The following is a 25,285-nucleotide window of genomic DNA, read 5'->3' on the forward strand; positions in this document are numbered from 1 at the left end:
TGGAAAACACTGGTTCTTTGTATTTGCCCACCATCTCTGTCTCTTACAATCCTTTCACTCCCTCTCCTGAAATACGCTCTGAGCCTTGGGGGGAGGGAACATGATATAGATGTCCCATTTAGGCCTGAGCATTCGTCAATCTCTTATTCTTTTCACTTTGACCAGTTATGAGTCTCTGTGCTAATTGCTATCTACTACAAAACGATGCTTCCCTGATGGGCCCTGAGAGCTGTGTGTGAATAAAAGTAAGTCAATAGTGGTCAAGTTTAATATGTGTCCATTTTGCAGAGTAAGTTTTCCACCAGGACCCGGGACCTGTCTAGCTGTAAGTTACTGACCCAGGTAACTATGGTTTCATCTTGTAGAATGGGTTTTAAATCTAATCAGAAAGTGGTTGGTTACTTTCATGACATCTATGCCACTATGACATTGCCAGGCTGGTCATAATAGCCTGTAGGGTTCACATTGAGTATGACTGAAGATTATTATTCTCATCCAGTTTCCTGAATGACACTTCCCAGGAGGGATGAAGCTTTTAGGTGATGACCAGCTGGACCTCTCTGTGTTTACAACTCAAATATGTGATGCCATCAGCAATATAGTTTTACTGTCACATTCTGGAGGGTAGTTGAGAGCATTGGCAATCCCTTGTAATATTTGGGTGTATGTTGAATCTCACTGGCCAACAACTCCAAAACAGGTAACCGATTCCCAATACAGTATGGTTTTTCTTCTTTGTTTGCTCATGGTATTTAGTGGGCTCATTGTTGCCCCGGTATAGAATAACTCCATTGTAATTCTTTGTACATATGTGTCCTGGCTAGCTGTCAACTTGACAGGAGCTAGAGTTATCTGGGAAGAGGAACCTCTATTGAAAAAATGATTCCATCAGACTGCCTATAGGCAAGTCTGTAGATCATTTTCTTGATGATTGATGTGGGAGGTCTCACCTTCCTGGGAATGTTGCCACCCAGATGGGGTGGTCCTGGGTTGGGAAAGAAAACAAAGTAAGCAAGCCAATAAAGCAGCACCCCTCCATGGCCTCTGCTTTAGTTCCTGCCTCCAGGTCTTAAGTTCCTACCTTGGCTCCCCTCTGTGTTGTAATTTGTAAGGTGAAATCAATCCCTTCTTCCCATGTTGCTTTTGGTTTTGGTGGGTTTTTTTATAGCAATAGAAGGCAAGCTAAGACAGAATGTGTGTGCCTGCATTTTAGGAAGTTTCTGGAGATGCTCTCTCTAAGGAATGGGCAGTTAACTCTCCTTTGGTGCTTTGTTTCTGTTACTGTGCATAGTACATGCATTGTCTTATGTTATAGCTGAGTTCTACTCACTTGAGAAACTGGTTTAGAGCTGGTTTAAAGCTGCTGGCTGCTTATTTAAAAAAAAACAATATGCATGCTCTGATGTTCGTATTTTTAACACTGCATCAGGTCATTTTGGTTTTCTCTCTAATGGATCCTAGACAAAGTCAAAGAACAGGAATTAAATTATGTCTTGGAAGTAGTTCCTGTTTTATTATTCTAGCCCAAATCTTATGGTCCTTTCTTCTTCCTCTAGAAACACTAGAATGTTTTCCTTTTATCTGACTTGGAAAATCAGTATTTAGAGTGTCTCAATTATTCAAACTCCTAAATCATGTGGAAGAAGTTGAGAATATGGGGCTGAACTTTAAATTTAAAATATGGCCCATTCTCAGATGTTTTTATTAGAAGTGGCATATATATATATATATATATATATATATATATATATATATCTTATCCTTAGTTATATAAAAAGAGCAGCATGCTCTATAGGAAGGAACAGCGTCTCTAACTTGGACATGGACTGTCTTTGCTTGTCTGTGTTACTTCTTTCTCTGAGCTGGTTTGAAACCTCCAAGGATAACCAGAGGAACCAAATACAGTGATATTCAAGGAAAAAGCTTTGGGAACCACCAAACATAGGACAACATGGTGGTTGTGTCCATTTTGTCTGTCTATCTGCTGTGAGCACAAACCCACAGGGAGAGGTGGGGATAAGCCCTGAATGAAAGGGTCAGTGTCTGGAAGAAAATTCTTTCCATCTGAAAATTTTCCCACCTATTTAGAACCAGTACAGACATGTCCCATTCTGCACTGCAAAGGGTGACACTGCATGACTCTGCTGTGTCCCATCTATGTCTTCTCTCTTGCTTCCATGGAATAGTATTTGGGGATTTTCCAATGCTTGCCTGGCCTTCTGGTACTCTCTCAAATAGCAGTGGATTCTTGGTATTTTAATTATTTTTGTTATGGTTACAATGTCATTTTATACTGGAGTTTAAGCATTTAAAATAGATTTCCATTTATGATTTGATTTATACATCTCTGAACATTTTTAATATACATGTCCATTATTTTAAATAGAGGCTCCCTTTAGATTAATTAAGGAATCTTAGTAGTAGATTCCTTGTTGAAACTTTTGTGCAGCACAGATAATTACTGAAAACATTAAAGAAGCAAGATTGAGTCTTCAGACACCTTCTGTTTTAGGAATGGAAGTGAGGTCTGCTAGATCTACAGACCTTCTAGCAGAATGTAGTACGGGCTGAAAACATGCTACATTGGCTCGTATAGTAAGTTTCAAAAACTTATGGTCTAAAAGTAAGGAGAACAAACTTAACTTTAAGGAACTGGGGATGCTGCTTGATTGAGAGTGCTTGTTCATGTATATAAGCCCTGAGCAGATGCTAAGTACCAAGTAACCCCGGGACAGTGGCTCTTGTAATGTAAGGACTTAGGAGGTTATAGGCAGGAGGCTGAGGAATTCAAGATCATCCTAGATTGCATAGGAAGTCTTAGGCCAGCCTGAGCTATATGAAATCCTCTCTGGAAAGAAAGAAAGGGAGAAAGAAAGAAAGAAAGAAAGAAAGAAAGAAAGAAAGAAAGAAAGAGAGAAAGAAAGAAAGGAGGGAGGGAGGGAGGGAGGGAGGGAGGGAGGGAGGGAGGGAGGGAGGGAGGGAAGAAAGGAAGAGAAAGCAAGCAAGTCAGTTCAGCTTACTTGAGTAGAATTCACAAGAATGACTTTGGACTGGATTTGTCTCACTCACTGATTTTTTTTAACATTTGAGTCAACATGGAGACATCAGGAATTCCATACAGAAATCCAAATCTAGTTTTGTCTGAAAAACTCTAGTGGTTTAGTCACTTGTCCTGTTTCCACACAGGTTATTGAGGGGAGCTGGCCTGGCAGAGGACAAGCACTTTGTAGTTCGCCTCTGGGCGTCTGACCTCATAGCTGCTGCTTCTCTCTAAAATATCCCACTCGTCTCCACCTGGGGTCTCACGCCTGCCTATCTCTAGCTTGGGCCATTCCTCCCATGAGTACCTCCATGGCTCTTATCTTATCAAGCTCTGGGTAGAGCCTGCCTCCTGATAGGAGCTCCTTCAACCTCTAGTACTGAAAGGCCACACTCGTGTCATCCTTCCTCATTTATCACTGCCATGTTTCCTCAGGCATCCATACCACTTGGCATAGTTATTTTTAATGTGATCATTTGTTCACTAAAACTGCCCCTCTTTAGAGTCCATTTATGATAGTGTATTGGTCTTCCTTCCACCTTTTACAGTGCCTGGCATGGGACAAGCACTTGGTACAAATACTACCCTGGCAGGTTGCTCACTCCCTGAGCACAGTACGGTTGGGAAAGCAGAGCAACTGAGTGACTGACTCTCACAGGGATGAAGGGCATCTCTGCAAAGGCTGGGCCCAGATGTCCCATGGCAGCAAACCCCATGTAGGACAGGAGCATGCCAACAAGTACAGGAGAGATAGGGCCTGTATGGGGGAGGGAAGGAAGCACAGCCAGCATTTCAGAGACCAGTCGAATCGCTGGCCCCTGGGTCTGAAGGGCATCAATTTTAAAGACATTGGGGATGACATTGCATGTTGGTTTTAGCTGAGTTCTGGAGCAGAAAGCCGGAAAGAAGAAACACAGCACTAAATTATGTCATGCGGCACTGAGACCTGGTTTTGAGACTTTTTTAAAAATGAGCTCCACTAGGGACTCTGTGGTTCCTGGACGCTCCAACTGTGAGAGAGTCTGAAACCATTGATCGAAATGATTCTGTCAATAAGGGGATGTTTATTTGTTTCTATGCATGAAATGAAAAATGTTTTCACGGGTCAGCTCACCATCATGAGCAAGCAGCTCTGGACAATCTGCAGGAGGCTGAGACTGCACAGTGGCCATCATCTAAGCCCCACACGTACGGCAGAGACCACTACGGTGCAGGCTAGAAGGACAGGTCATTTGGAAGATGCTGCAGTTGGGGCTCAATCCACACAAAAGCTGGTTTGCTGCCTTTTGCAGACATCTTTTGCAGACTTGAAGACACCATTATTTACACTGCACCCTCAGCCACGAGCTCCTTCAGACCCCACAAACTCACTTGCTGTTTCCTAAAGAACTTTCCTAATGAATGGTTCAACCCCAAAGCCATGAAATTGAACAACTCACGACCATCTCATCTTATGATTTGATAAAAACGAAACCCAGAGAAGTGCAAGGATCTATTCGAGGCCATAGATGATAGGCAGCAGCTCTGTCTCTGAGGCTGGTGTCTTCCGGCTACTACCCGTCAGGCAATACACACAGCCCCCAGGAGCAGACCACATCGGCCTCAGCATGAAGGCTCTTTGCTCCTGCTCTATTGTTGGAACGCATGGTCTTTACTTTCACGATCTCAAATTCTCACAACATCCCAACGTGACCTTTAGTTGACCAATGGTTAAACTGAGTCACACAATGTCATCCAAGGGCCTGCTTAAAGTCAGGGGGAGGTAAAATAAGACCAAGCCGAGATGGGAACCTTGATCCCATCAAGATGGGATCCTTGATGGGAACCTCAAACATAACTTGTTTCTATGCTATGTGCCAACCTTCACTGTGGCTCCTGCAGGAGTGCTAGTGCCCTGTACAAATAGCTCCTGACCATCCCGTAAGCCACGACCACACTTAGCTGGGTACCTGGCTCCTGGGAGCATGGAGCCAGCCACAGCTGGACTCTGTGGACATCGTCAGAGAGCAGGGCTGTGTGGACATGTCACTTCCCGGAGTATGAATGTTTGATTGACCTTAGCTCACCACTGGGTGGAGTTCGCTCTGGGCAGAACACTTAGTGGCTGAGGAAACCCTGGGAGAGGCTGCCCGGGCTGGCGGTTTGACACTGATTTTGGCTGTTTGGCAAGGAGCCACTGCAAGTCAGCTTTGACCACTGGTGCATGATGAAGAGGCCTTACCTTCTTAGCCTCCCACTGTCCTAGTTTCACTGGAGGTCAACCAAGGACAACCAAACCTGCTATTTCAGCTGAGTTTCTTTTCTTCAGGCTGAGGACCAGTGGCAGGAGACACAGTTGAGGTGCCAAAAGAAATAAGCTCGACGCAGCTGAAATGGAAGAGGATCCGCCTCTCTCTTCCACTGAGGAGGGTGACGGAGATGCATGCGCCTCTCTGGAAGATGAAGGAACCCCTCTTTACTCCACACAGAGGCTTGTGCAGTTACTCTATCAGCAAAGCTGTATCGTTTTATCAGGTCAACAAGTTAGAGGCTTTGGAGAGAATCATTGGTCTTGAGTTCTTTCCCACCCTACCACCTTACTGGGGTGTAAGCAGGGGTGCTATGACTATGGACCCACAGACATTGGACGGTGGGGAGAATCAATCATAGCGGTTTGCTGCTGAGCTGCCGCTGGACAGATAGCCAGAGGCAGTGTTTCTGGTAGACAAAACAAGCCCAAAGCATGGAGGAAGTTGAGGAATATCTCCCAAGAAAGACTTGAACTTAATGCTTGAGAGTGATCATCCAGGGCATACAGTTTCCTGTTAGCTCATATAAAGGGCCAATCTACGCATATCATTTTCAGGAGGTCCCCAAACTAGCCTCAAAGAATGTCTTCTCTTACAAATGTTCCTTAGCTGGGCACTTAAAATTGTTTTTCTCTCTTTGAGCCAATTAGGCATTTGGAGATTCTAAGGATGACCAAGTGTCCTTGTGTTCTCAGATAGTAGTGAGTGAGGAACTAAGACAGAAAGACCATTTGTGGGGAGCACATAGCACGTCGGAGCTTGGAGCCCTGTACCATAGATTTTCAAACATCTTCTTTCCTTTTCCCTGTTACTCTCTTTCCAGAGGAAGCCATTACGCTGGGTAAGCTATCTCACAGACTACTGTGCATCTGAAAACTGTTGACAGGCAGGATGGACAGGCTGCTCTAAAGCGTTGGGGTTGGGGCTAAGCAGTGACTGAGCAAGGTCCTTCCTTACCTTAACTCTGAACCGAAAGCTCTGAATTCAGTTTCTTTCCCCTAATGGTGGGTCAGCAAGGATCAGAGGTTAGCTTATATTTAAGAAGTAGGATCCTGGTCTGGATAATGTGTGATTTATGATTGTTAACAATAACCATGCTGCTAACAATGTGTCAACTTAGGTGTGAGTGTATGAATGTGTGTGTGTGTGTGTGTGTGTGTGTGTGTGTGTGTGTGTGTGTGTGTGTGTGCATGCGCACACATACATCATTGGATAAAGAATAAATGTCGAATACTTCTGGAAAGTAAAAATCAGATATTTAAGGGAACCACAGCCATCTTGCCCTCTTCTTTCATGAGTTCAGTTTAAGTGACTATAAATAGCTATCCCGCTGCTAGGAGACCTTCCCTAACCTCTCCAAAATGTGAGTCTCATTCTGTAGAGCCCCTGGGGCTTTTCTTCACGCCCTTAATTGCATGTGTAATTCTGTAGTCATTCCTCTGATTATTTGTTGATATCTTTTCCCCACAAGGACGGGCATGCCTGTGTGCTGTCCTCACCTCTGTCGTTCCAGTTTCTAAACCTGTGCCTGACACACAATAGCTATTGCATTTATTACCAAATCTTGTTGTTGTGGGCTGGACGAAGGGCTCCGCTGTTAAGAGCACTGGCTTCTTCTTTGGAGAACTGGAGTACAGATCCCAGGAGCCCTGTTGGGCAGCTCACAACCTCCTGTAACTCCAACTTCAGGGGATCTGATGTCTCTCTCTGGTTCCTGATGGTACCAACACACATGAGTGCGCACACACACACACACACACACACACACACCCCAAATATGAAAAAGAATCCTGCTGTTATAACTCCACTCTTCACATAATGTACTTAAGGTTTTCAGAGCAATGAATTGATCTGATTGATGTGTTTTGAAAATTTTGAAAAACAGTGTCATTTTATTATTGTTAAGATCATAGGTACATGCTTCTGGGCACACACTGGAGGCAGAGGACATCTTCAAGAGTTTATTTCTTTCTAGTATGTGTGTCCCAGAGATGGAGTCAGGTCCTCAGGCTCCGCAGAAAGTGCCTTTACCTGTGAAATACAATTTAATATATTTCAAACCAAGAACCTCATCTATTTGAATTTCTGGAAAACTAAGGGCATATTTTTTTTTTTTTTGAAAAGAATTCTTGATTGCTGGAGCCTGTTTCAGCTGTTTGCATTGCTTACAGATAAGGGGTAAGTGTTTGGGGAGAGATTACCTTCAACATTCGATTCTTCTCTCCCCTCTAAAAGCTTCCGTCCTTCCGTAGAGTGAAACCCACTGACAGGACAAGCGGGAAGGGTTATCAGACGCACAGGAGCAGAGTGATGCTAACGCGCTCGGCTTTCCTGGTTTTATCTCCGGTAACTCTAGAGTCAGCCCGAGTGCACAGCCAGCCTTTCTGTATATGGAGCTGGACACTCCAGGTCCACACACTTTTTTTTTTTTATTAACTTGAGTATTTCTTATATACATTTCAAGTGTTATTCCCTTTCCCGGTTTCCGGGCAAACATCCCCCTCCCCCCTCCCCTTCCTTATGGGTGTTCCCCTCCCAACCCTCCCCCCATTGCCGCCCTCCCCCCATAGTCTAGTTCACTGGGGGTTCAGTCTTAGCAGGACCCAGGGCTTCCCCTTCCACTGGTGCTCTTACTAAGATGTTCATTGCTACCTATGAGGTCAGAGTCCAGGGTCAGTCCATCTATAGTCTTTAGGTAGTGGCTTAGTCCCTGGAAGCTCTGGTTGCTTGGCAATGTTGTACATATGGGGTCTCGAGCCCCTTCAAGCTCTTCCAGTTCTTTCTCTGATTCCTTCAACGGGGGTTCTATTCTCAGTTCAGTGGTTTGCTGCTGGCATTTGCCTCTGTATTTGCTGTATTCTGGCTGTGTCTCTCAGGAGCGATCTACATCCGGCTCCTGTCGGTCTGCACCTCTTTGCTTCATCCATCTTGTCTAATTGGGTGGCTGTATATGTATGGGCCACATGTGGGGCAGGCTCTGAATGGGTGTTCCTTCAGTCTCTGTTTTAATCTTTGCCTCTCTCTTCCCTGCCAAGGGTATTCTTGTTCCCCTTTTAAAGAAGGAGTGGAGCATTCACATTTTGATCATCCGTCTTGAGTTTCATTTGTTCTAGGCATCTAGGGTAATTCAAGCATTTGGGCTAATAGCCACTTATCAATGAATGCATACCATGTATGTCTTTCTGTGATTGGGTTAGCTCACTCAGAATGATATTTTCCAGTTCCAACCATTTGCCTACGAATTTCATAAAGCCGTTGTTTTTGATAGCTGAGTAATATTCCATTGTGTAGATGTACCACATTTTCTGTATCCATTCCTCTGTTGAAGGGCATCTGGGTTCTTTCCAGCTTCTGGCTATTATAAATAAGGCTGCGATGAACATAGTGGAGCACGTGTCTCTTTTATATGTTGAGGCCTCTTTTGGGTATATGCCCAAGAGAGGTATAGCTGGATCCTCAGGCAGTTCAATGTCCAATTTTCTGAGGAACCTCCAGACTGATTTCCAGAATGGTTTTACCAGTCTGCAATCCCACCAACAATGGAGGAGTGTTCCTCTTTCTCATTGGTTGGAGTCTCTCGAGCTTGTCTTTATTCTAATGTAAAAGGACATTTTCAGAATAATGTCAAAGGTAACTATACTTCAATGGGGGGGGTGCACTCATAAAACTGACAAACTGAAGAGAAATGTGATTCCCTCTCTGCTCTCTGTCAGGACACTGAAATCACGGTTTATAAGACAATCTGATAGTTATCATCTGAGTTATTGACTTTGACCCTCCATGTCTCATCTCAGTCTAATTTGCTGTTTTCTCAAAAACTATTTCTAGCTTTACAGGGTCCACTTTGGCTGCCATCAATCAGAAATGCTCAGATTATTATTTGCAACAACTTGCCTATATTTGGAAATGGACAAAAAATGAGTATTGTTAAGCCCCTCACCTGCGTTTCTAAAGAACTGGGAAAGTGGCGGACTTGCTTGAGAGACTTACAAAGTAAAGCCCAGAAGAGTCAGCTGCTGACTCTGCAGGGGAGTCTGTGGGTTCTGCTCTCCATCGCAGCCATAGAGAGACTCATCTCAACAAAGGTTTCTCCCAAACTAGTCAGACCCTTAGACCTTAGACCAGAGCAATGCCTAGATCCCCAAAGCCTTTTGAGATTATCACTCCTAACTCATGAGTAATCCCACTGATGAAGTCTCTTGAGTAGTCACTGGTCTCTTTTTTAAATTAGTCTGTTATCTCGGAGCTGAGAGAGTACTGAGTGTTTCACACTCCTCACGTGCTTCACCCCCAACCTTTCTTCAGTACTAGAAATTGAACCTCAGAGCTTCCAAAATGCTAGGCGAATTGCTGTGTAATTGAGCTCCATGCTCTGCCCCCTTTCGCCTTTAGTTTTCAGATAGAGTCTTGCCTACTTGTCCAGGTAGCCTTGAATTCACTCTTTCTACAGGCTGGCTTTGAACTTGTGATCCTCCTGGTCTCAGTCTCTTGAGTAGCTAGGATTACAGGCCTCTGCTATAGGCCAGACTCATTTTTTTTTTATTATAAACATCTTCATGAGTGTAAAATATTATCTCACTGTGGTTTTGATTTACTGTAATCTAATTTTAGTCAAATTGTTTATTAAAAATGACTCAGTTTAAAATAATACTCACATAAGACCCACAAACCTTAGCAGTACTTTAAAACAACTCCTGAGAGAACAAATTATGGGGTGAGCTTCCCTTTCTCCCTGCCTTGACTTTCTTCCCATGAGAGAAATTCTCATGTTAAATCATACAGGAGGAATATTAAATACATGGTCGTACCGTAACACGGAGAGTCAGTTAGTAAACACAGACTCCCAGGCTCCCATTTCAGATCTCCCCAGCCCAAATCTGCATTTGAACAGGATCCTCAGTCTCTGAAGCTGAGATACTTTGTGCATGTCATGTCTCACCAGGAGGTGAGAGTTTTAGAAAGCCCGTGTCAGAAAAGTATTAACAAGCCCACCAAGTAGAGTCCAAGCTTAATAAGATTCAGGTGCTGTGCGAGTCCCAAAATAGCAGTCCTCAGGCAGGGCCAACGATGGGGAAGCTTGGCAGTATCTGAATACCTGGGTCCTGTCTGCTGGAGATTCCAGTACAGTTGGTTCTGCGCGAGAACCACTCTCGGGACTTTTAAAAACACCTTGGGTGATGTAATGGACTGTGAATCTTGAGAACAATGTGAGTAGTTTCCGCCAATTTAATCGAGAAAGAATTCACACCTGGTGGAGGAGCTGTGAAGGCAGAGAAGGGGAGAGGAGGGCCAGCATCACTAGAGGGCAGGTCTTGTAGGCAGAAGGATGTGTTGCTAAAGGGCTATGCAGTTTCTGTGTAAAGGGCAATCAAGAGCTGTTATAGGATTGTTGGAATGGGGAGAGATGGCTGTCATTGCTGACTGGAAGGGTCAATGGGGATGACAGGGAAGTTGTTACAAGTGGCATGTGACCTGTCCTAGGGTGTTGGCCAAGATTATTGAAAAGGATAAATTGGAGGTGAGAAAGTCCACTAAAATTCAGGTATGGGATTTTCACTTGGTAGCCGCTGCCCACTTATTTCGAGGAAAAGATCAACAACCCTGAGAATTTACAAAAGCTTGTTCTCAGTGTGTCTTATAAAACATTCTATGCCTATACAAGTTGCCCGTAGCTGGTAACTAATCAATACATCTATACTGTCCTCCATTCAACAAATATATACTGAGTGTGTGCTAAGAACGTTACGGGGGTTGGAAGGAATGACACGGACCAGAACTGTTATCGTTAGCTCAGTGCTCCTCAGTCGGGCATCCCCTCTACAGCGGGTTTTGGAAATGATGGGGGTGGTTTTGGTTCTTGATACAATTAAGGTAAAGCTAGTGGCTCCTGGTAGAGGTGACAGGTGGTCTGCTGTTCCCCCAATAGTCCTACTCAAGGAAGAATAGTCACATATTGCACATGACTTCCTGATAGTTCCCTGGTGAACAGTCATGGCGAGAGCTTTGCTTATAAATTTAAAACCGGATTCGGGGAAATATGGTTATTTAAGCTTGGAACCTAAACCCAGCATTTGCATGTTCAAACATGTATTTCTTTATGGGTTTAACATACAGAAGACTCTGTGAAGAATGATGTGCTGTGTATACTGAGGGAAGCTGCCACTTGACTTTATCCAGGACTTCACCAAGAAATGTTCCCTCTTTGGGGTTCTGACATCATAGAGAACCATTTCGAATCTTGCCTTTGAGATGATAAATTCGTGCTAATCCGCACCCCTCTGCTTGTGGGTCTTTGAAATGACAGACCTAGCAAATTATCCCTGCATGACAGATGTGTGCAGAGTGCTGAACAAATGAGCACGTGAATGAATGAATGGACAGTGGTATTGACTGAGCCTAGTTGCTTAGCATGGTTGTTTGGTGACAGTTTCTCAGAAGTGTCTTCCTCTTTCCTCACTTTCCAAAAGTTTGTGATTGTCAGTTTGGGGGGGGGGATCATATTATTGAACAAAGTATTCTCAGATGGCAGGTTTTTATTTTTTTCTGTACTGATTATGAAAAAGCAACCAGACTATGGTCAGAAAGATCATGGGGTGATGTTAGCAATGCCATAATATACATCAGCTTTTACCATGTGCTATTCACTTGTAACTCTTCAGACATGTTGACTAATCATAACAACCTTCTGATATGGGTGTTGTCCTCCCAGATTTCCAGAGGACCGACTGCAACACAGTGTGAGCAATAGTTAAGTGACTTACCTGAGGCTAGACACCAAGGCAATGATAGATGGCTTACCTGAGGCTAGACAGAAAGATCGTCTGGATTCCCCCAAGCACTTGTCAGCATAGCCTGGTATGATTGGCTTCCATGGAGGAGGCTATTTCTTAGTGGAGAATTCATTTCTAGTTTCAGCCACAGAGTGCTTCACGTGTAGATGTCCTGAGTACACAAGAGCAGACCCAGCAGAGGTCCTGAGACTGAATTGCCCTTCTGTGACGCCAAGGAGAGGTTTTCTTCATCAAACTCTCTCTTATTTAAGTGATAACAGCAAAGTCATAACAAAAATATACTTCAAAGCCATTTCACTGCTCCTCTGTATTTCGTTTGTTCCTCTAGATAAAATCCAGGTCCAAGTCCTTTTTTCCACAGGATGATATTGCCTCTCACATAGTGTTGGATTTCTGTAATACTAAATGAAGGGGCGATTGGGACTCCCTGAGTGCCCAGAGTAGCATGAGTGTGAAGGAAACATTTTCTCACTTGGAACATTCATCTGAGTCCTTCTGCAGAGAGACCAGACAAGTTCAAGATGCCGGATCTTTTTACTCATGAACCTCAGGTTTTTGACATCTGGAAAACAAACATGGTTTGCTCTCAGAACTTTCCAGCAAAATTACTCCTCAAATGGATTCGTGTAAGACTCTGCTGCTCACTTGGTGCTTGGACAGTAGGGCTACCTCTTCCTTAACTTGGCTAACAGCGATTTGGATAAACATGAAAGCTCTTGAAAGAGCACTGGGGGAAATCATCGCATCCCTGCTTTAAGAATGTCGAGACCGTTGAGAAGTCTTCTTGGCTCACCTGACCCTTCTCGGCCCTGGGAACTAGGAAGTCTGAACTCTCCATTTCAGCATTGGCATCCGAAGGGGCTTTGTCTCTGAGCACGGGGCGATGGAGCTGTGGGATTCCCTTGAGCACAGGGAGCCCAGAGCAGCAGAGGAAGATGGCCTCACATGAAAGCCTTGCCGCAGGTGGAGTGTTCTCTCTGTGCACCCCTGCAGCAGCCCCTTCCCTTAGCCAGAGATGAGCTTTCCATGGAGAGGAGTTGATAGATACAGAGGGCCTGGCATGGAAATGGAAGGCAACGGGAGAGAAAAATCAACACAATGAAAAAGGAACAAGATTTATGAAGGCACCTAACCCCTTGCCTGCTCACGAGGCTCTATCCCTGAGATGAATTTTCCAGGTCCTTGGATAGACTGCTGTGAAATGAGACAGCTAGCAGGCTGCCATCGCTCTCTTTGAGAGACTGTCAACAGATTAATAGATCTTCCCAATACAGCAATTCTCCTCCAATCGAGCCTATATTTTCCATCACATCACTGAATTTATGTTTCCTGTGGAGTGGAATAAGCCTTTGTTTACGCCCCACCAATGCTTGGTTCAGAGTCACTGTCATCACGTCTCCTTCTCGACACATGATCACTTGGCCAGGTCCTACGGATGTAAGCCAGCAGAGAGAGTTCCCTTGCAGTCCTAATTGTTTTCACGCTGCTCTTCAAATGTCGCGGTATATGGTCATTTTCTGTACTTGGTGCTCTGCCTTGGTGGGATTAAAGGACTCAGGCAGGGAGTGGATGCTGGTAGTGGGGTCTCCCCTTCCTCTCTGGCTTCTACCCCTCCATATATTGGTTGCTCTTGTCACTAGCGTGACAAATACCAGACAAAGCAGTTTATAGAAAGAAAGACTTATTTTGGTCAGAGTGAGAGGAGACAGTCTACCAAGACAAAGGAGGCATGGCAGCAGGAGCATGAGGTAGATGATGGCACCACATCCACAGCCAGGAAGCAAAGAAAAATGAATGTTACTGCTCAGTCCACCTTTCTCCTTTTTATTCCTTTCACGACCCCAACCCCAAAAGAGGAACTCCCACGGGACATGCACAGAGGTTTGTGCATTACGTATTTCTCAGTCTTGTCAAACAGAGTGTCAATATTAACCACCAAGTTCTTGGACTTTCTAATTGGTGACTTTTCTCTCCTCCTTTAATTCCTTCAGACTCTTAACCCCATGCTTATGACTCATGATTTTATTGACCCCATTCCCCCAGACCATGGATCCACTCTGTCTTAACAACACTCTTGGATATAGAACAAGAATAGGGCATGGAGAAGAAGAAGAAGAAAACAGGCCTTTTCTAACTATCTCAAAGGCTAAGGGATGTAAATAAATGTAAGCCGTGTTTAAATGTAGACAGGACCTGGCACGGGCTGCAGGAGCAGCTAAACTCCTTGGCACATGGGCATTCAGGCATTAAGCAGTGCTGGGGGTGCCTGTGGCATCCCTATGCCTGCACCTAGCTGTTGCCTCATTTGTTAAGCAAAGAGGCAAGCATAACGACACACGCCTTTAATTCCAGCATGGGGGAGACAGAAACAGGCAGATCTCTGAGTTTGAGGCCAGCCTGGTCTACAAGAGGAGTTTCAGGCCAGCCAAGGCTAACCAGTCTCAAAAAAGAATAACACATGCACGGACTTCTCGCCTAGACCTGGCTGCTGAAGTTCTTTCTTTCACTGAACCTTGGGGTTTTCATGCTAATTCCCTCCCATCTGTGCTTAAAAAGGAAAAGCAACATCATCTGTGTCTTTTGGTTTGATAGAAAAATCCCCCCAAAGGCTGAAAAGCCACTTGATTGCAATGCCACAGGCCCCTCCTTATTTAGATGACTAGATGCTCTTAAAGCCCCACGACTGTGAAATGCATATTCTGGGCTCCTTGTGGTTACTTTAATGTCTGGCCTTTCTTTGACATCATGGTTGAAAAAGTCAGAGGATATCTCCCGAGATAAAAATTTGATCCTGCATGTTCAGTCTGTGCCAAATCCCAAAGAGCTGACCCTGATTCATCTTGTTAACGTTAAATGCTTGTCTTTCTTCACTTGCAACCATGAACAAAACAGCTCTCTGACCTTGTGATCCCCCAATCCCACCCCACCCCGACATTGCTCTACTTACTCCTCTCAGTTTATGGAAACAATCTTTCCAATGGCCTCTGTCGTCCTGATGGGCCAGAATGGGCCTTTTCTTTCCATTGGCTGGTTGCTTGCCTCTGCTCTTTGTGTCTCAACACCCTAAACATGAGGCCTAGCCAGGGTTCTACTCTCCAGAGAATCCCACTTGCTTCTTCTGCCCATAGATCCTCCCCCAGCCCCATTCAAAGTTAATGCTATACACCGAGCCTTCACATTCTGTCTTCCTCATACGCTGCCCCTAGATGTTTCCTAGACAGCCTGAAATTCTAAGGTGTGTTTAAGCTGATGAGGTGTGATAAGCTGGGCAAGGGCCTCCGGAGCAACACAGGTGGAGCTTGGAAATGACATCGGGTACTGGACAAAATTAGAGAAGAAAAGGAGAAGAACCAGTGTGTCAATCAGCTTTCATCACTGTAACACACACCTGAGACGGTTAGCTTACAGAGAGGAAAGGTTCAGTTTTGCAGGTTTCAGTTCACAGTGAGTCTGTTCTGCTACTTTGGGGCTTGGGATGAGGCAGCATACCATGATGAGGACATGTAGCAGAACAACAACAAAAAAATATGCCACTTTCATGGCCAGGAAACAAGAAGAGGAAAGGACAGACAAGCCCCTAATGACCAGAAGACCTCCCCTAGATCACCCTTTCAACATTCTGTTGTCTCCCCTGAGGGTCCCAGCAAGGGAGCCTTGATCATGTGCAGCTTTGGGAGATGCCTGAGATTCAGACTGTGGAAGATCACGGGCTGGAGATGGGATGGTTAATTTCAGTTTCCCAATGCCTTCTTGTCCTGTGAGGATCCAGATTGCCGGTCAGTAGACAGCCTCCCAGGTACACTTAAAACAGAAAAGTAGCTTCATTTCGCAATGTGTTCGCTTGCTGTGTGACTCTGACCTCTCCCCTTCCAGGCAAAATTTCACACAGACTGGCTTAGCCTAGCCCTCCTGGAGCAGGAGGTGAATGTTCTTGTAACAGCTCCATCTGATTCTGGTACTTGAGGTGGGAACCTTGAAGAGGAGGCACTTCATGACAGATGAAAAGCCTTGCAGGGGATTCTGGGCACTTTCCCATCAGCCTGTGCTGCCTCCAGAGACTAAGACTCTGGGAAAGAAGCTATGACGGTTGTAGGAGCTGCCAGCCTGTTAGAAGCTCTCCTAATGGATTACTGATGGCTGCGCAAGGCTGACCTGGCAGCACAGCCTGCTGTTTTACTACAGCCATCACTTGGACTGAACCCAACATGTCACCTCACTAAGTGGGGGCCGTGAGCAGCATTTTTCTAACTTCTGATCAATTATCCATATCATGTGATTCCCAGAGCTCTATTTATGTCAAGTCTGTGACTTGGAACCTTCAGGAAGGAGTTAAACATCCTCGTTTTCTTTTCCCCAGGTGAGGAAAAGAGAAACATCTTCGATATGGTGATTTAAGAGAGAAACCTATATTGTTAAACATTTTCATGCTTGATGAAATAAACTTTTCAAAGTAATATGGAAAAAATGATTTCACTTGGACACCTTTTAGCCAAAGAAACACACGATGCTTGTTAGGAATGGAGCGGGAACTGCAGAGCCTGCCCGTACATCTGGGCCCCACAGAGGCTGCCTGGGACCAATCTGTTGTGGAGGAAGTGGGAACCTTACAGACAGAAAGACAGACAGACAGGCAGACATACAGACAGACAGACTGACTGGTGTTCTGGGGGAAAGCCCAGGCCAGGCTGCTGAGGTTGGCAGGGCCCTAACTGCAGAAGGTCTTCGAGCCAAGCACAAATATCCTCTGGGGAGCCTGAAGCCCTGCCACCCAACCTTAAGGTTCCAGAATCCAAAGCCATGACGACTAATAGAGCTTCTGTGTGTTCAGGCTGCCTGTAGATCCAGACCATAGATACATGCCAAGGAAGAGGACCCTTCTCTCATTCGCTCCTACTTCATGTTACCACATCAGGAAAAATCATCACGGGTGAACACACACGGGGCCTCAGCGTCAGCTCAGCTGCTTTGCAAAGCTAGAAGAAAGGAAAGATGCGGTCTCCTTCCAAGAACTGTGGAGAAGAGTATGAGACAAAGGCAGTTGTTTATTAAGAGAGATTTATTGTGAGCCTACTATGTGCCAGCCAGTCAGGTCAAGAGGTATAAACCAGCTGCAGAGTGTACAGCGGGACTGGTCCAGGTGAAGAGATTCTGGCCTCGAGCCCTTGTTTTGTAACATAGTGAGTCTCAGAGAAACCAACCTGGGTCTTCAATCAAGTCAGCCCTGCCTTCTGGGAATGCTCAAAGCCTGGCTACATGGGAGAAAACAAACAGTATAGAGGCTTTCTTGCCCAGCGTGTCTCAGCACTTGTCTGCATGGTGGTCTGTGGGACGCTAGTTTTCTTCCCATGTCACATGTGAAGAGACAGACACTTCCGTGACAGAATTGCATGCTGGGTCACACCTGGATAAGTGAGCGATTAGTGAAATCCCAGCAGTGAGCAGCTATCCTGGTTTGTCTGTGATTGTCAGGTGTCCTAGGATGTGAGACAGGTGACAATGGTGGAGCAAAGGGAAACAGTTGGTCTCTAAAAGTGTGGCTTCGATAGCCCGTGTGCCAAGCTGTTAACTATGTCCTTATCTCTATAGAAGCTTGCCTTGGGGATTAAACAGGGGTAACATCTGAAAGCTATAATTACCTGGTTTGGTTCTCAGTAAGCTTCAGTGGATATGAACATTTGGTGGTATAAACTCCATTTCTGCTCTCTGGTCGGGGTGAGAAAAGGGAAGTCAGCCTGACAGGAGGGAAATTACAGCTTTAACAAAGTAAGGACCTTATTGTCCACACAAAATGCAGCTCCCACCTCAAAGCAAATGACTATTCTTGAGGCACTGATGCAGTTGCCATGGTACCAAGTGATGATTGCCTCTTCAAAGCTGCTCTTTGGGTACCCCCTTTGGCAGAAGGGATGGTGTGGGCAGTGTTCAGACTGGGAAAAGGCCAAACACAGCTACTGGACAACAAGTGAGCAGGGGAGCACCAGCTAAAACCTTGGCAGAGACTGACTCAAATCTACACCTTCAGAGAGGAGCAGGTCTTGCACCCTGGGAAGCCTGTTGGGGCCCGCACAACAGCAAGTGTCAGCAGAATTTCTGCTTGCTGTCTAGGATTACTACAACTTAGCTATTCTGGCTACTGGGTCCTTTTAACTTTGACAATGTGTTTCAAAATATTGAGGTGGCTTCAATAAGCCCATGGGAAATCGCAATATTAGGAAGTGTGGCATTATTAGAGGGGGTATGGTCTTGTTAGAGGAAGTATGTCATATGAGAGTGGCCTTTAAGGTCTCCTAGTACTCAAGCTCCACTCAAGTGTGGAACCGAGCCTCCTCCTGGATACCTATGAAAGAGAGTCTCCTGCTGCTGCCTTCAGATGAAGATGTCGAACTCTCAGCTCCTCCAGCACCATGTCTGCCTGGATGCTGCTATGCCTCCCAAGATGATAATGGACTGAACCTCTGAAACTGTGAGCCAGCCCCTTAAATGTTGCCCTTTATGAGAGTTTCCTTAGTCATGGTATCTCTCCACCACAATGGAAACCCTACCTAAAACACCTTTGCAGAACCTTCTCCAAGTTGATCATATACTCAGCCATAAAGTAAGTCTCAACAGATAAGAGAAAATTGGAATAACCCCCTGTATCTTATCAGACCACTGTGGATTAAAGCTAGACTTCAACAACAATAGAAGTGACAGAAAGCCTACAAACTCATGGAAACTGAATAACTCTCTACTCAATGACCACTGGGTCAGAGAAGAAATAAAGAAGGAAATTAAAGACTTTCTATAATTCAATGAAAATGAATACACAACATGCCCAAACTTATGAGACACAATGAAAGTGGTGCTAGGAGCAAGGTTCATAGTACTAAGTGCCTACATAAAGCTATTAGTGAGATCTTAGACTAGGGACTTAACAGCACACCTGAAAGCTTGAGAACCAAAAGAAGCAAACACACCCAAGAAGAGTAGACAGCACGAAATACTCAATCAGGACTGAAATCAATTAAATAGAAACAAAGAGAACAATACAAAGAATTAATTAAACAAAGAGGTGATTCCTTAAGAAAATCAATAAGATACACATACCCTTAGCCAAACTAGCTAAAAGGCAAAAAGAGAATATCCAAATTAGCAAACTCCAAAATGAAAAGGGAAACATAACAAAAGACACTGAGGAAATCCAAAACATTATTAAATAGTCTTACTTCAAAAACCTGTACTCCACAAAATTGTAAAATATAAACAAAATGAATAATTTTTAATAGATAGCACTTACCAAAGCTATCTCAAGATGATGTAAACAATCTAAATAGACCCATAACCCATATGAAAATAGATGCAGTCATTAAAGGTCTCCAAAAACCCAAGCAAACGAACAAACAAGCAAAATCAAAAACACCTCAGGGTCAGATCGTTTTAGTGCAGAATTCTACTAGGCCTTCAGAGAAGTTCTAATACCAACACTTCAAATTATTCCACAAAACAGAATCCAAAGAAATACTGCCAAATTCATTTTATGAGGCCAAAGTCACCCTGATACTTAAATAACACAAAGACTCAACAAAGAAAAACAATTTCAGACCAATCTCCCTTATGAACATTGATGTAAAAATACTTAATAAAATACTTGCAAACTGAATAAAAAAAATCATCAACCACTATCATGTAGATTTCTTTCCAAGGATATAGGGATGGTTCAGCATATAAAAATCCATCACTGTAATCTACTGCATAAACAAACTGAATGAAAAATGATCTCATCTCACTAGATGCTGAAGAAGGCTTTAATAAAATCCAAAATTATTTCATGATAAAAGTCTTGGAAAGAACAGAGATACAAGGCACATACATGAACACCATAAAAGCAATATATAGCAAGCTGATAGCCAACATCAAATTAAATGGAGAGAAACTTAAATCAGGGACAAGGCAAGGCTGTCCACTCTCTTCTTGTATATTTAACAAGGTACTTGAAGTTTTAACTAGAGCAGTAAGACAGCCAAAGGAGAATACAAATTGGAAAGGAAGAAGTCAAAATATTTCTATTTTCAGATGATATGATAGTATATATAAATAACCCCCAAAATTCTATTAGCGAACTCCTATAGCTGATAAACACCTTCAGAAAAGTGGCTAGATACAAAATTAACTTATAACTCTAACCAAGCAAGTGAAAAACAAGGGCTTCAAGTCTTTGAAGAAAGAAATTGAAGAAGACACTAGAAGATGGAAAGATTTCCCATGCTCGTGGATCTGTAGGATTAAAATAATAAAAATGCTCATCCTACCAAAAGTAGTCTACAGATTCAATGTAATTCCCATCAAAATTCTGAAACAATTCTTTACAGACTTTGGAAGAACAATACCCAATTTCATATGGAAAATAAAAAAAAAACAACCTAGGATCACTTAAACAATCAGACATAATAAAAGAACTTCTGGAGGGACAAAAGGTAAGAGGCTAAATATATATACAGACAGCCGTTATGCCTTTGCCACGACACACATCCATGGGGAGATCTACCGGAGGCGGGGGCTGCTCACATCTGAGGGTAAAGATATGGCTAAAATTCTGGCCCTCTTAGAAGCCCTATTCTTGCCCAAAAGACTGAGTATTATGTATTGTCCAGGACACCAGAAAGGGCACAACCCAGAGGCACGAGGAAACCGGCTGGCCAATGCCACGGGGCGAGAAGCGGCCATGAGCAAACAAATCTTGCCCTTAAATAGCCCAGACCAACCCACGCCCCCACCAGTGGGACAAACCAGTTGGGTTTATGCCCATGAGGACATAGAGCTCCTAAAAAAATGGGGGCCATCTACCACCCTCAACTAAAACAGTGGGTCTACAAAGGACTTTTGAATTGATCTCCTTTTTACATAAATTAACCCATTTGGGGTTTAAGAAGATGAAAACCTTACTAGATTGGGAAGAGATAAATCTGTGTTTTTTTGAATCGGGACAAAGCGATACAAAAGGTGACTGAGAGTTACAAAGCGTGCGCTCAGGTTAACCCGGAAAGGACCATGATTGGACAAGGAGTTCGTCCTAGGGGACACCGTCCCGACATCCATTGAGAAATTGATTTTACTGAAATTAAACCAGGTATATATGGATACAAGTATCTCCTAGTGTTTGTAGACACCTTCTCAGGATGGGTCGAAGCCTTCCCCACAAAACACGAGACTACAAAAATGGTCACCAAGAAGCTCCTCGAGGAAATCTTTCCCAGGTATGGCATGCCTCAAGCGTTGGGGTCGGACAATGGGCCCGCTTTCGTCTCCCAAGTAAGTCAGTTGGTGGCCAAATTGCTGGGGATTGATTGGAAATTACATTGTGCCTATAGACCCCAGAGTTCAGGTCAAGTAGAACACATGAATAGAACAATTAAGGAGACTTTATCCAAACTTACGCTTGCAACTGGCTCAAAGGATTGGGTGGCCCTCCTTCCCCTAGTTCTATATCGGGCCCGAAATACCCCGGGCCCCCATGGTCTAACTCCTTTTGAAATAATGTATGGAGCACCACCCCCATTTGTCCATTTCTTTGATTCAAACATTGCTGATTTTGCTGACAGCCCTTCTCTGAGGGCCCATTTACAGGCCCTACAGATTGTGCAGAGAGACGTCTGGAGACCTTTGGCCGCTGCTTACCAGGACAAGCTTGAACATCCGGTGGTGCCACACCCATTCCAGATTGGAGACACCGTGTGGGTGCGCAGACACCAGACCAAGAATCTCGAGCCACGGTGAAAAGGACCCTACACCGTCCTCCTGACTACCCCGACCGCCCTAAAGGTAGATGGAGTCGCGGCTTAGATCCACGCACCACACGTCAAGGCAGTCCGGTCTGAGGAATTGACTAATCACAACACTACACCCCAGACATGGAGAGTTCAGCGCACTCCAAACCCCTTAAAGTTAAAACTCCTACGTGGCTCCTCCTAGTCCTTTTGTGGCCTAGAGTCAGTGGGGGAATAAGCCCCCACCAGACAGAAATTTCTTGACCAAGTCGAGTGAAAGATTTCACTCAAAGTTAGCAAAAAAAAAAATGGGGGAATGAAAGACCCCAGCTTAGCAGCAGTAACGCCATTTTGCAAGGCTGTACTTAAGATGACTGGTTCAGAGAAAGGTTAAAACACTGAGTACACAGCGGCTGCCAAGCAGGATGTGTTTGGTTGAAGGCCTGACAACAGGACGACTGCGGTTGAGCACCTGACAATGAAAAAAGCCCCGGGAGAGGTCCCACACCCTGGTGGGGGGCCGAGTCAGTCGTTATGTTCCAAGAAGGTAGCTAAGAAACTTGCCCCCGGGCTGAACCCTTGGGGGGCCGAGTCAGTCCTTATGTTTCAGGAAGGTAGCTAGGAAACTTGCCCCCGGGCTGAACCCTTGGGGGGCCGAGTCAGTCCTTATGTTTCAGGAAGGTAGCTAAGAAACTTGCCCCCGGGCTGAACCCTTGGGGGGCCGAGTCAGCCGTTATGTTTCTGGAAGGTAGCTAGGAAACTTGCCCCCGGGCTGAACCCTTGCCATATTAGAATCCACCAATTATGTCCCTGTAACCATGCATCTGCTTCTGTATGCTTGCTTCTGCTCCCCAAAATCCTATAAAAGCCCATCCTTGGTTCCGTGGGGCGCGCCAGTCCCCCGAGTGACTGAAGCGCCCACAGGTGCCTGTGCCTGTGTATCCCGACAATAAACCAAATCCTCTTGCTGATTACAAAAAAAAAAAAAAAAAAAAAAAAAAAAGAACTTCTGGAGGTATCACCATCTCTGATTTCAAACTGTACTACAAAAAAATTAATAAAACCCACATGGGACTGGCATTAAAACAGACAGGTTGATCAATGAATCAAATTGAAGATCCATAAATAAATACACAAACTTATTGACACTTGATTTTTGACAAAGAAGCCAAAACTATACAATAGAAAAAAGAAAGCATCTTCAACAAATGATGTTGGTCTAACTGGATGTCCGTATGTAGAATGCAAATAGTTCCTTATCTATCACCTTGCATAAAACTCAAGTCCAAGTGGGTCAAAGACCTCAACATAAAACCAGATACACTGACAGAAGAGAAAGCAGGGAATAACCTTGAATGCATTAGCACAAGAGACAACTTCATGGTCAGAACAATGACAGCTCAGGCACTAAGATCAACGATTAATAATTGGGACCTCTTGAAACTGAAAAGATTTTTTAAGACAAGGGACACCATCAAAAGGACAAAACAGCAGCCTGCAGGATAGGGAAAGACTTTTCACCAACTCCACATAGGACAGAGGGCTAATATCCAAACTATATAAGAGCTCAAGAAACTAGACATCGACAAACCAAATAACCCAATTAAAAAATGGGGTACAGATCTAAACAGAGAATTCTCAACAGAAAAATCTTTAATGGCCAAAAAAGCACTTTAAAAAAAATGTTCAGCATCCTTAGTCAGCAGAGAAACGCAAATCAAAGCAACCCTGAGATTCCACCTTATACCCATTAGAATGGCCAAGATCAAAAATTCAAGTGACAGCAAATTCTGGAACAATAGGAACACTTCTCCTTTGCTGGTGGGAGTACAAATGTCTACAACCACTTTGGAAATTAATTTGGAAGTTTCTCAGAAAATTAGGAATAAATCTACCTCAAGACCCAGCTATACTACTCCTGGGAATATACCCAAAAGATGTTCCACCAGACAACAAGAACACTGGCTCAACTATAGGCATGGCAGTTTTATTCACAATAGATAGAAACTGGAAACAACCTAGATGTCCCTCAACCAAAGAACGGATAAAAAATGTGGTATATTTACATAGTGTAATGCTACTCAGGCATTGAAAGCAATGACGGCATGAAATTTGTAGGCAGATGGATGGAACTAGAAAAGACCATCCTGAGTGGGGTAACCTAGACTCCAAAAGACACGCATGGTATGTACTCACCTATAAGTAGATATTAGTCATAAAGTACAGGATAACCATGCTACAAATCACAGACCAAAAGAAGCTAAATAACAAGGAAGGCCCAAGGGGTCATGCTTGTTTCTCACTGAGAGGGGGAAATAGAATAGACATTGGGGGTGGATGATAGGAGGGGTCTTGGTGGGTGAGGGGTGGAGATGGGAGCAGGAGGGATGAGATGGATGAGGACAAGGGGAGAGAGCACTAGGAGAGAGAACTGGATTGGGTGGGCCATCTTTGGGATGATCTAGAAACCTAGGACAATGGAAACTCTCAGGAATCTATGAGGGTGATCTTAGCTAGGAATCCTAGCTAATGGGGAATATGGAGCCTAACTGGCCATCTCCTGTAACCAGCAAGACTTCCAATGGAGGGATTGGGACACCAACCCAGCCGCAAAACCTTAAACCCACAATGTGTGCTTCCTATAGAATGTGCAGGGGTGGGGGCATGGAGGAGAATTTGAGGGAAGATCCAACCAATTACTGGCCCAGCTTGAGACCCATGATATGAGAGAGAGTCCAGCCCTGATTCTGTTGATGATATTCTGCCCGACTTGCAGATAGGAGATGAGCATAAATGTCACCCAGCAACTCTTGAAAGCACATGCAGAGACTCATGGTCAAACATTGAGTGGAACTTGGGGAATCCTGTGAAAGAGGGGGAGGAACTGAGAAAGCCAGTGGGGTCGAATATACTACAAGTAAACCTAGAGTCAACTAACCTGGGCTCGTGGGGGCTCGTGGACACTCAAGTGCCAACCAGAGAACATGAATGGGACGGACATAGGCCCTCTACACAGATGCAGCGGTTATGCAGCTGGGTCTTCATGTGCGACTCCTAAAGCAGGAGCAGGGGCAGTCTCTCACTACATTGCCTACCTTTGGATTCCTTATCCCTAACTTGTGGAAGAGGAGACGCCTACTCTTGCTGCAGCTTGATATGCTGGGTCTGGTTAACATCCATGGGAGGCCCCCGCTTCCCTGGGGATATAGCATGGTGGGGTGAATGTGAGAAGGGGGGACTGGGAGTAAAGGAGGGAGGGGAAGCTGCAATTGCAATGTAAAATAAATAAATAACTTGGTCAATAAAAAATACTTGTACTGGAACAGACATGTCTATGTACAAAGGGTTGGGGTTCAGGGATCAACAATTTGGAGAGGACTTGCCTGGGTCAGCTCTTTTCAGCAAACCCAGCTCCTCTTTTCC

General features: G+C 44.5%; 1 long non-coding RNA gene across 7 annotated transcripts in view; it reads left to right on the forward strand.

The window, feature by feature from the left end:
- The first annotated feature begins 501 nt into the window (after positions 1–501).
- LOC102547888 (uncharacterized) overlaps positions 502–25,285 on the forward strand; it is a 47,739-nt gene continuing 22,955 nt past the window's right edge. Inside the window, exons 1-2 of one of the 7 annotated variants that reach the window (XR_010058158.1) lie at positions 15,959–21,352; positions 21,698–21,917. This is a non-coding gene — a long non-coding RNA (uncharacterized LOC102547888). Of the gene's footprint in view, positions 701–15,955; positions 21,918–25,285 lie in introns of those variants that run through there. The other 6 variants (XR_010058162.1, XR_005494023.2, XR_010058161.1 and 3 more) reach the window with 6 other exon arrangements.

This window comes from Rattus norvegicus, chromosome 15 (assembly GCF_036323735.1).
Source record: "Rattus norvegicus strain BN/NHsdMcwi chromosome 15, GRCr8, whole genome shotgun sequence".
Taxonomy (NCBI): domain Eukaryota; kingdom Metazoa; phylum Chordata; class Mammalia; order Rodentia; family Muridae; genus Rattus; species Rattus norvegicus.